Here is a 12,135-nt window from a genome sequence, read left to right as displayed (position 1 = left end):
CCTGGGCCTGGGCCCTGACATTCAGACCCGCTCTCGGGGCTCCCTCTTCTCCCCAGGGGTCAGTGCCAGACTCTTCGGCCTGATTCTGCCATGGCCCAGATGCTCGAGTTGCTCCTCACAGTCCCTGGAGGCCAGGCCACTTAGATACTGACCTTGACCCCCATCTGACCTGAGATCTCTGTGCCCCTCTCACATCAACAACTGTCTACCTAGGCAGGGACAGGACCTCTGTGCTCATCCCCAACAGGTCCCCATTCTCCTTTTCCACCAGGCTGGCCCTCCAAAGCAGCCTAACCCAAGTGGATTTCCAAGCGTGTTAGAACAGGATGGCCCCAGGGACCGCCGCCCCCCCCCCCCCCCGCCCCAAGCCCTGACCTTCCTTTTACAGGTGAGAAAACTGAGGCCCAGACGGGGAAGTGATTTGCCTTAAGGGTGGTCCTAACTGGGCACACATGAGGAGTGTAGTTTCTTTCAGCTGAATTATTTCATGAATTTTCTATATCTAGTCCGAGCTGGACTTCTGCAATTGGCAAGGACTCAAGAAAAATCGCTGATTTTTGTGCTTTGTGTGTATCTGAATCACCTGGGGAGCTTGTTGGAACTAGAGACTCCTGCCTCCCCAGCCCACCCCCCACCCCCGGTGGAGATTCTGCCTCACTGGGTCACGGGAAGGCATTTGCGTCTTAGTGGAGCCTCATGAGTGATTCAGTGCAGGTGGAGTTTGTTCCTCGCTTGGAAAAACGCTGCCCTAGCTGTCAACCGGGGACTTCCCCAGCAGCTCCTGGAAGAGAAGGGACGTTTATTTTGCTGGGGGGAAGGGCAGAACAGATGTGAATGGAGACCATTGAAGGTATGGGAGACTCCAGTGCGGAAAAGGCTTGAAGACAGGGGACATACAGGGGAGGAGACAGTCTGACCGTAGCAGATGGAGATGGTGGGGGCTGGTGGTGGTAGGGGGTGGTTGTCAGACTGGGTTTGGGGCACGTCAGGATTTTTTTTAGTTGGATTCATATTTACCATGGTTAGGCAAAAGTCTTCCAATGGTCTCTTTATCCTCGTTAATGGTTGAAGGCATTGTAATTATCAAGACTCCCGGTGATATGCTAGCCCCTAAGGGCAGAGAGCTGTGCAGTCAGCAGACCTTTAGAGGAGGCTGAGTCACGGGGAGCAGGGGCATTCTCCAGGGCCATGTCACTGCTCGTGAGGAAACCTGGGGTTCACACACCCTCTCCTGTGCTCCATGAGCCACCATTAATACTGATATTAGCCCTACAGATTATTAAGTGCATGTCACACTCTGCGTGTACTCTGTAGGGATACAGTTTCTTGGCCTCTTTACAATGCTGAGAGACAGGCGCCATTTTTCTCCCATTTTACAGACAGGGAAAATGAGGCTCAAAGGTGAAAATGAAGCTCAAAGGTGAAAATGGTTTGCCCAGGGACAGCTAGTGAGTGGCAGAGTTGGGATTCAAATCCAGGTCCATGTGACTCTCAAACCATGATTTTAACCACTATTCTCTAGTGCCTGTCTCAGGGTTGGGGTCTTCTCTTGTTCCTGCTTCTTGCTAAAACGTCTAGATCCTGGGTCTGCCAGAAACAGTGGAGTAAGGAGGATTAGAGAGCTGGATTTAGCTAGACTCAGGAGTTTATGACTGATCCTGATTGTTAAATTCTGAAACTGACCTCAACACTTCCCTCCTTAGACTGTAGCTAAACAAAGGTCTCCACCCACCACAGGGTAGGAAAACAAGCAGGAAGGCTGAAGTTGCCAAAGCAACACAGTTTCTTTCTCCGCTCACTCAGGAGGTTTCACCCTAGGAGCTGGATCTAGGGGTGAGCCAGGGGATTGTTCCTGCTCCTCTGGGGAGGGGAAAAGAGCACCTCGTTTTGTGTTCTTGGGGAATTTAGGGGTATAAGTGTGTGATCAAAAGGAAATTTCCCATGGGCCCTAGATCCAGACCAGACTTTGCACTTTTAACCCTTCTTTCCTGAGTGAAACTTCATTGTTTATTTACCTGCCACCTCCTAACAACAAGGAATTGAGTTAATATACAACACAGGCCATGTGCGGCCAGATTAAGCCAACGGAAACTTTTGAAGTGAGGATTGAGGAAACCTGGAGGCAGCAAGTAGGTGAGTAGGAAGGGCCGAGACAGTGGTGGTGAATTAACATGAAATGTGACTGGGAGCATCCTGGGAGCCAAGGCAAAAAGAGGAAGCAAGCTCCCCTGCTCAGCTCTTCCTGTTAGAATCAAGAGAGCATGCCAGTTAATCTGGGGAAATCATTCTACTTGATTCCAAATTGTAGAAGAACTCCTTTTTGGGACTATACGTGATGTTGTGCTAAGAGGCTTGGAGAATATCCTTAGGTAGCTGGCAGCCCAAAGTCAGAGAAGATAGTGCAGAATGCTCTGGAGGGGATGTTAGTATGGTCCCTGGTCCATGTGAAATTGTCTCTGATGTCACAGTAATGCCTCCTATTGTCTAAAGACCTGACCTTTTCTCTGCCTGCCTAACTCACCTGAGCCAGTATGCTGGCTTGAGTTGGTGTGTTTTAATCCCCTCCCCCAAACTTTTCAAATTTCTCTCGTTATTTGAGCTTCCAGGAGCCAGGTCCATAGGACCAGGAGGCTGTCATCATAGCCATCTGACTGCTCAGCACACCCACCTGAGAACAGAGTGCTCTGGGTGGGTCGATCTGAATTCTGGGAAAATCTCAAGGGCAGGTACTCTCTGGGGTCCCCCATGGGCTGACATCAGCCAGGAGAGAACCCCAGTGGACTGGGAAGCATTGATTTCCTCAGGCTGAGCCTGGAAACCACCCCAAACCTGCCTGGGGAGGACTGGCCCAGGGGAGGAGAGGAGCAGAGGGCTCCCTGTGACAGGGGTCACTCTCGCCATCCACAAGGTTGGAGGAGAGAACTTTCCAGTTCTGGGCCTCAGGGCCTTGAGCCCCTATGTCAGATCCACAAGGAACTCACTCAGTCTTGGACAAGGTGACCTTCTGCCACTTCAGTCTCTCCATCTGCACTTGATGTGTGCCTTGCGCTTGCCTGAGGCTGTTGGAGGGAAAGTGCGGCAAGAGCGGGACTCAGTCAGTCACAGGACGGGGGTAGTGGTCACTTCCGTCCCTGGGCTTCCCACAGCCCCAGTGCTGCGTTCCGCAAGCCTGCCGGGACTTCTGGTCTCGTGAGCATCCTTCCGTCCCCCACTCCCCACCCCGGGGCAGTCCGCCGTCTGCAGAGGACAAGTTCCTCTCAGGAGCAGACGCAGGTGCATCCGTGGGGCAGGCTGGCACCTGTGTTGTCCTGGCCTCTGTGGTCTCCATCTTCACATGCCTCAGGGTGCCATTAGCTGAACCTACGCACTGCTTCCCTCAGCACCACCCACTTTGCTTTCTCACCCCCGCAGCTCCCACTTGTGGTCCAGCCTTGCTCAATGCTGATTGGGTCCTATTTAGGGCCCATCTCAGCCCCTCAGTTTTGCACATGGTCTCCCACTGCCTGGATGCCCTTCTTTCTCTCTGCTTGGGAACCAGACTTTCTTTAACGTTCCTTCTAAGTAAGCGTTACCTCCATTATGAAGCCTTCCTTGACCCTCTTTGTTCTCCCTGCAGGTGTTTCTGCTCCCACACTGTGTCCCAGCACACCATTTCCACCCCCAGCCCCACACAGAGGCCTCTCTATATAGCCCTTATCAGGCTGCCTTGTGATCTGTTTACAGGTTGGTCTTACATTAACCATTGAGTCTACAGGGCAGGAAGCATGTTCTACTCCCCTGCGCCTGCACAGAACGGGTACCAGTGCCTGAAGGACGAAGCAGCCCCCTCCCCATCTCTAGGCCTGGCTGCAGCCGCAGAGGCCCAAGCTCCAGGTCTCTATCCAGCCACCAGCTGGCTGCAGGAACAGGACTGTATTCTCAGAGAGGTGCTAGGGAGCATCTCCCCACCTCCCCGCCTTGGCCCTGCCCATCTTTCCCTTCCAGGTTCCCACCCACTGAGGACTGGAAGGTGTCTCTGATGGTTGGGGTCACAGACCCTGCTTGTGTGGCTCGAAGCTTGGCCTTTCAATGGTCAGATTCTTCTGCAGACACAGACCGGCTTCCTATGCCAGCTTCACCTCTCTGGGTCCCAGGGGCATGCCCTCTCCAAACCTATCTGTCCTCACTGCATACCCACCTCGCCAGGCCCACCCATCTCTCAGGGACCTTCCTGGGCAGAGCTGGGAACAAAGCTCAGTTTATGACGCTTGTGTCAACATGGGGTGGATGGCCTCGGTTCACCCTGCACTGTAGAAACCACACCTGCCTGCCTGGTGCCCACACCTAATTAAGGCCTCCTGAAGACCCAGGGGCTGCAGGGAAGCTCCTCACACTCTTCTCTCCTAGCATCTGGGAGGTGCTGGGGGCTTGGGCTAGTGAGTGGGGATTTCACAGCCCCGGAAGAGAGAGACATTGCTCTAGGCTGATTAGTCTGGTCAGATGATTAATAATTAAACCTGACCTGTTCCCAGCTACACACACACACACCCTGCAGCCAGGAATCAGCAGAGATCAGGGGCAGAGAAGATCACCATGGGCCCAGCTCCAACCCCCTGGGCTCATTCCAGGGTTTGGGAGAGTCTCAGGGCTCCTCCTTCTCACCTACCTAAGGTCCTACCAGTCCACCTCCTAAGTAAAGCTTTCCTGACTTTTCCCACAGGCCAGAGCTCTGGGCAGGCTTTGGGCAATTCCTAGGCTGCACAGGCCAGGGTGACTCTGTAGGAGTGGGATTTGCAGATCAGATAAGACTTGGGCTCCACCTGTGTTGACACTCAACTTCTCCAACTCCATCTTGACTTCTGCAGCCTCTCCCTTTCTTATTTATACTCCCACTCCCCAGAGCTCTAGGAAGAGTGGGACATGCTCAGCACCCTGTCTGATCTTAGCACAGCAGAAACATTCAGCTCGGGGAGGTGGGAGCCAGTCAGCTTGGCTGCATTCTGCTCTCATCATCATGGGCCGCCTAAGTTTTTCCAAAGGTCCTTCTCTGGCCACAGGAACCCCGAGACTCTGGGTGGCTGCTGGGAAGCTTGAAGCTGAGAACCCACACACAAGGGTTCAGCTAGGTGGCCAAAGTGGGGTCCCCTCCTACCCTCCTCCACTGCCGATCAGCCTTCTAGCTTGTCCCTTGTGTTTTCTGAGGTCTTAAGGAAGCATGATCTCCTTCCCAGAGGCCACTTCCCACCCACCCTTGCTCCTTCAGCTGCGCATCTCCCCAGAGCTCAGAGGCCTTTCCCACTGAGTGGATAATGCTCTTCTAGTACATTGTCCAGCCTTTTGTAGTTAGATTTTATTTGGGCTGGGTAGGGAGGAGTAGGGTCCCCAGCTCCTGGTCTCCCTCCCTGGGCCTTTTCAACCCAGGAAAGCAGATGATCATCCTGACCCCACCTTCGTCCCTCCCAGGGCTTTGTGAGGTGGGACAGAAAGGCCTCAGCCTGTTATTTAAACACACGTGTGTATGTGTACATGTGTTTGTGCCTGCCTGCATGTATCCATGCAAGGATACATGTATATGAAGCTTCTGGACGAGCTTGGAGGTTTTAAAATCTGAGCCTCCCCAGGACGGCCCGTGTTAGGTAGCACTCCAATCCTTCCCCTGGCCATGGCCGGGTGCACCCCGCTCTGTTTTAACCCACATTGTGATCTGCTTGTTCTCTTGTTCCCGGTCCAAGAATTATTTCTATGGGATTAGTCAAAGCCTCTTTGCCTTTCCCTTTCCTTGCTAAAGAAAATTCTAACTGCCAAGCATTTGTCCCTCCCGCTCTTGCTTATTAAAAACAAACAAACAAAAAAACAGGTCAAACTGTTAGGTTGGGGAAGAAGCCGAGGAGTGGGGTGATGTCCTTTGAATATGACTGAGGTTGACTCTCAGAAGAGGGGAGGGAGGGACAGAGAGCAAGAGGGAGAGGAAGAAAGAGGATACCCTCTTTCTGGGGGTGATGTCAGGGAGGTTTTGTCATGTTTTGGTGGAGAGTAAAGAGTTCAAGATGGAAAAAGAGGCTTCTGGGTAGCTAAGGGGTTAGATAATTGGAGACCAAAAGAAAGCAGGAATTTGGGGACATGTTGCTATAGGTGACAAATTTGACTTCAAATTTCTCTGAGAGACCCAAATAATATTTTTCATCTTATCTACTGCTGCTAAGTCACTTCAGTCATGTCCGAATCTGTGCGACCCCATAGACGGCAGCCCACCAGGCTCCCCCATCCCTGGGATTCTCCAGGCAAGAACACTGGAGTGGATTGCCATTTCCTCCTCCACTGCATGAAAGTGAAAAGTGAAAGGGAAGTTGCTCAGTCATGTCCGACTCTTCACAACCCCATGGACTGCAGCCTACCAGCCTCCTCCATCCATGGGATTTTCCAGGCAAGAGTACTGGAGTGGGTGCCATTGCCTTCTCCATAAGACAGCGTCAACTCTGCATTTTATTTTTTTGTGCAACTAGGAAAGAATAAACTCGGCCAATTAAACCCTAACACAGGTATCCTTATCAAATCATTTGTTAGATGCAGCCTGACTTCAGGAATGTTAAAATGTGAAAAACTGTTCTATTAAAGTTCATGAATGACCTAGTTTTACTTACGATTCTTTACAATGCGACAACATGCTAGGACTAGACAGTGTTAGGCTCTTAAATTTGTTCTGACTACAGTCATGTAAATATTAGTCCCCCAACCCTAACCCATCCCTGGAAAGAACATTGACCTTTTCACCCTTATAACCTTCACACTTACTACGTGTGCCTGGCATAACAGGAACCCATTTACTCAATTCTATTTTATGGAGCCATCACGTATTCTCAAAGGGCTGCAGTTAGGTCCTCTCCTATACATTTTTTCATCTAAGCAACAATCTGACAGATGGATAGATAGACAGACAGACAGACACACCCCCCTCCCCAAGTCTGAACAACCGGATGGCCAGATGACCTGATGTCAGTCCTCCTGTGCATGTGTGGGTTTATGATGGCCTTTGTGCCAGCAGCGTACCAATTGCTCTGATTATCCCAGGCCCTTGAGGAAAGTATAGATGGGGCCTTAGGACACAAAGAACGTGTTTGTGTCTGCTGAAGGGATGAGGGGGTAGTTTTATAGCAGTTTTAAGAAAGAAATGTGGCCATAATTGACAGCACAGGGACAGATCACATTGCCTACACAGAATAAAGGTTTTGTGGCAGAGCCCCCAAAGATACCGTTGTGGAAGAGATGTGCAAAGGAGTCTGAGAAAAAGCAGCCAGAGAATTAGGAGGAAACCCAGGAGAACATGACATCGAGGAGACTCGAGTAAGGGAGTCTTTCGAGAGGGAAGCATTGGTCACCAGAGCTGAGTAGTTGAATTGATCACCTATAACCCTGATTTCTTTCTTTGGAAGGAATGATGCTAAAGCTGAAACTCCAGTACTTTGGCCACCTCATGCGAAGAGCTGACTCACTGGAAAAGACTCTGACGCTGGGAGGGATTGGGGGCAGGAGGAGAAGGGGACAACAGAGGATGAGATGGCTGGATGGCATCACTGACTTGATGGACGTGAGTCTGAGTGAACTCCGGGAGTTGGTGATGGACAGGGAGGCCTGGCGTGCTGCGATTCATGGGGTCGCAAAGAGTCGGACACGACTGAGCGACTGAACTGAACTGAACCCTGATTTGTTATTTGTTGTTCAGTCACTAAATCATGTCTGACTCTTTGTGACTCCATAGACTGCAGCATGCCAGGCTTCTCTGCCCTTCACCATCTCCCAGGGATTGCTCAAACTCATGTCCACTGGGACAGTGATGCCATCCAACCATCTCATTCTCTGTCATCCCGTTCTCCTTCTGCCCTCAATCTTTCCCAGCATCAGAGACTTTTCCAATGAGTTGGCTCTTTGCATCAAGTAGCCAAAGTATTGGAGTTTCAGCTTCAGCATCAGTCTTTCTAGTGAATATTCAGGACTGATTTCCTTTAGATCAACTGGTTTGATATTGCTGTCCAAAGAACTCTCAAGAGTCTTCTTCAGCACCACAGTTTGAAAGCATCAGTTCTTTCGTTCTCAGCCTTCTTTATGGTCCAACTCTCACATTCGTACACAGCTACTAGAAAAACCATAGCTTTGGCTATATGGACCTTTGTCAGCAAGTGATGTCTCTGCGTTTTAGTACTCTTTCTAGGTTTGTCACAGTTTTTCCTCCAAGGAGAGGAATAATTCTCAATAATTCTGAGGATAAACAAGTAGCACAGGCAGAGTATGAAATGGTAAATGTGAAACCGCCTAGACAGGTAGACCTGCATTTGAGCAAATGCCATTTCAGAAACGCGATGTCTTGTGTGGCATGACTTCCACAGACCTATGATCAGTCTAGATGGTTCTTCTCCATCCCCACCTTCTAACATCTGAGTCCCCACTGCCTTGCTCCCCCATCTGACCCCTGAGAGCCCACTGGGTTCTCATTTTTGAATCAAGCCTGACAAAGATTGTTGTTGTTGTTTCGTCTGCAGTGATTTTGGAGCCCCCAAAAGATAAAGTCTCTCACTGTTTCCATTGTTTCCCCATCTATTTGCCATGAAGTGATGGGATCGTATGCCATGATCTTCGTTTTTGAATGTTGAGTTTTAAACCAGCTTTTTCACTCTCCACTTTCACCTTCATCAAGAGGCTTTTTAGTTCCTCTTCGCTTTCTGCCAAAAGGGTAGTGTCAACTATCATATATGAGGTTATTGATATTTCTCCCGGCAATCATGATTCCAGCTTGTGCTTCATCCAGTCTGGCATTTCTCATGAGGTACTCTCCATATAAGTTAAATAAGCAGGGTATCAATATACAGCCTTGACATACTCCTTTCCCAATTTGGAACCAGTCCGTTGTTCCATGTCTGATTCTAACTGTTGCTTCTTGACCTGCATACACGTTTCTCAGGAGGCAGGTGAGGTGGTCTGGTATTTCCATCTCTTAAAGAATTTGCCAGTTTGTTGTGATCCACATAGTCAAAGGCTTTAGCATAGTCAATGAAGCAGAAGTAGATGTTTTTCTGGAACTCTCTTGCTTTTTCTATGATCCAACGGATATTAGCAATTTAATCTCTGGTTCCTCTGGTTCTTGTTGCTGACCAAGATAGCAAACTTACAATAGTCACAGCTCCAGCATCATTGAAGGGAGACACAGAATGAGACATCTGCCCTTTTAAACACACGTGCAATCTGACCAAACCTGAGCTATGGTCACCTGGCCCTGCCTGTTGGGCTAAATTAGAAGCTGCCAAACTGGCTGTAGGAGCTGGGTACCCTCAGGGGCTGGGTTCCTGCCTGGGAACCTTCACCTCAGCTTTGATCTCTTCTCTTCTGATGCTGGCATCAGATTCCCCTGGAACAGGCCAAGTCTCGTAGCCCACACACTTATTGCCAATTTCTTTGCCCAGTTGAACTCTATAGTGGGCTGGTTTGACCATGCAGTATCCCTGCCCTAAAGAGAACCACTCCTTTTTATGGGAACCCCTCCCATCCATTGGATGGATCTGTCTCATCCTTCTCAGAGAACTGCTTACATAATACAGGCCTAGCCAGTGAAAGTGCCTCATTTTCCTCTTCGCAGTGATTGATTCAGGTAGAGAAGCATGACCCAAATGGGAACATTAAAATCTTCCCTGTGGCTTTTGCCAGAACCACACCAAACGAAACAGAATAACAGCAACTTCCCCTCACCAACACATTCTAATTCTGGGGTTGTTAGCTATAAGTCACTGGTTCTCCTAGTGTGACCTGCAGTTCCTTAGGTATCCCCAAGGTCTTTTCAAGGAATCTATGAGATCAAAACTGTTTTTGTAATGATACTGAGATTTCACATGCCTTTTTTGGTATGTTGACGTTTGCAGTATCAGTGCAAAAGCAATAGTGGGGTAAAACTACTGCCACCTTGGAATGAATCGAGGCAGTGACTCCAAATTGAATGTATTCTTCATTGCCACACACTTGCAGGAAAATAAAGGTCAGTTTCACTTAAGAAATGTCATGATAAAGCAGTAAAAAATATCAATTTTATTCAACTTCAACTCTTGGGTACACATCTTTATAATATTGTGAGGACGTCTTGTGATGAAATGAAAGGTACGTATAAACCATGCGGTAATCGGGCTTCCTAGGTGGCATAATGGTAAAGAATCTGCCTGCCAATGCAGGAGATGCAGCAGAAATGGGTTTGATCCCTGGGTCAGGAAGATCCCCTGGAGGAGGAAATGGCAACCCACTCCAGTATTCTTGCCTGGAGAATCCCATGGACAGTGGAGCCTGCCAGGCTACCATCCACGGGGTCTCACAGAGTTGCACGCAACTGAGCAGAGCCACGTGGCGGCTGTAAAAATGTGCCACTCAGATCAGCTGGGGGAGGGAGCATCTGCTGTGCCAAGGCCTTGCTTCTCTCGGTCTGCTCCCAGCCGATGGTTGACCAAGACGGAAGTACTAATGCAGGTTCATTCTTGAGAAACGTGGGACTCCTGTCTTGGGTGATTTGGGCTTGAGGACACCCCACTGGCCTGGCTGAACTTTTGTTGAACTACACTGCAGTCCAAGATTTATCTGGCCTGATCCTTTTTGCTTCCCTTCCTCTTCCCCTGTGGTTAGACTAGCATCATGGTCAAAGGATCTCCTTACTTCTCCAACTCCCTCCCCATTTGCCTTCACAGGTGTTTTCCTTGGCTAAGCACATTTCATCTGGCCTTGAAATTTGTTTCTGGAAGGTGCGTGAAGCATTTCTATTGTACGTAAAGTACTTTCAACTGTGTAACAAAAAAACTGTGATTGTCTCAAGAAAAATACTCATGTGATTGTTTGAGCCATGAGCTGAGCCAGCTGCTTATTTCATGGATTACCATCTTACCTGAAAAGAATGACTGGCAAACTACGGTTATTCAGACTTGGTATTTGGCAGACATTTCCATAAAAATGAAAGGAGTGAGCTTGCTGTTTCAAGGAAAACAAGTGATGGTTTTGCTGTTGATGATGATAATATTTGAATTTTAAAGCAAAAATTGGAGTTTTGGAAAGTCGTATTCTCTACCGTGAGCTTATTAGCTCCCAGTGTTTCAAGGCTCCTGATGTGATTGGTGGTGATATTAAAGAATGTGATTTGGGAATATTGTGTAAGGATATGGGTCAACATTAGAAGATCTGCAAAACTCAGTTGAACTGATACTTTTCCAATGACAAATCCATGATGTAAAAACATGAATGAATAAAAGATCCATTCAAAACTCAGCATAGACCAACGGATTTTAATGTAACAGAGTGTGAAAAGTTCATTGATCTGGTTTTATTTTATTTTTTAAAGATTTTTTTTTTTGATGGGGACCATTTTTTAAAGTCTATTGAATTTGTTACAATAGTTCTTGTTTTATGTTTTGGTTTTTTGGCTGTAAGGCACATGGGATCTTAGTTCCCTGACCAGGGGTCGAACCCACACCCCCTACATTGGAAGGTGAAGTATTAACCACTAGACTGCCAGGGAAGTCCCCACAGATATGGTTTTAGGTTTCACATTGCAATGACCTTTAATGAAACTATCATTTTTGTATTGATATATTATCATCACAGATGTTTCAGACCACACGGACAAGCCACTCCTCTCAATTTGTTGTGTATCCTTTCAAGTAATGCTCTGTGTACACATAGATGGGGGAGAGAGACATCTATCATAGAACACTCATCTTCTTTTGAATTTTGAACCATTTGAATGGTTCAAATATAAAAATAAATACAAGGGGAAGCTTCAGGCAGAAGGAAAGTGGTCCCAGATGGAATCCTGGATATTCAGGAAGGAAAGAAGGACAATCAGTCAGTTCAGTTCAGTCGCTCAGTCATGTCTGACTCTTTGCGACCCCATGAATTGCAGCACGCCAAGACTCCCTGTCCGTCACCAACTCCTGGAGTTCAATCAGACTCGTGTTCATGGAGTCAGTGATGACATCCAGCCATCTCATCCTCGGTCGTCCCCTTCTTCTCCTGCCCCCAATCCCTCCCAGCATCAAAGTCTTTTCCAATGAGTCAACTCTTCGCATGAGGTGGCCAAAGTACTGGAGTTTCAGCTTTAGCATCATTCCTTCCAAAGAAATCCCAGGGCTGATCTCCTTC

Source organism: Capra hircus, chromosome 26 (assembly GCF_001704415.2).
Source record: "Capra hircus breed San Clemente chromosome 26, ASM170441v1, whole genome shotgun sequence".
Classification (NCBI taxonomy): domain Eukaryota; kingdom Metazoa; phylum Chordata; class Mammalia; order Artiodactyla; family Bovidae; genus Capra; species Capra hircus.
Note: the sequence above shows the minus strand (reverse complement) of the source record.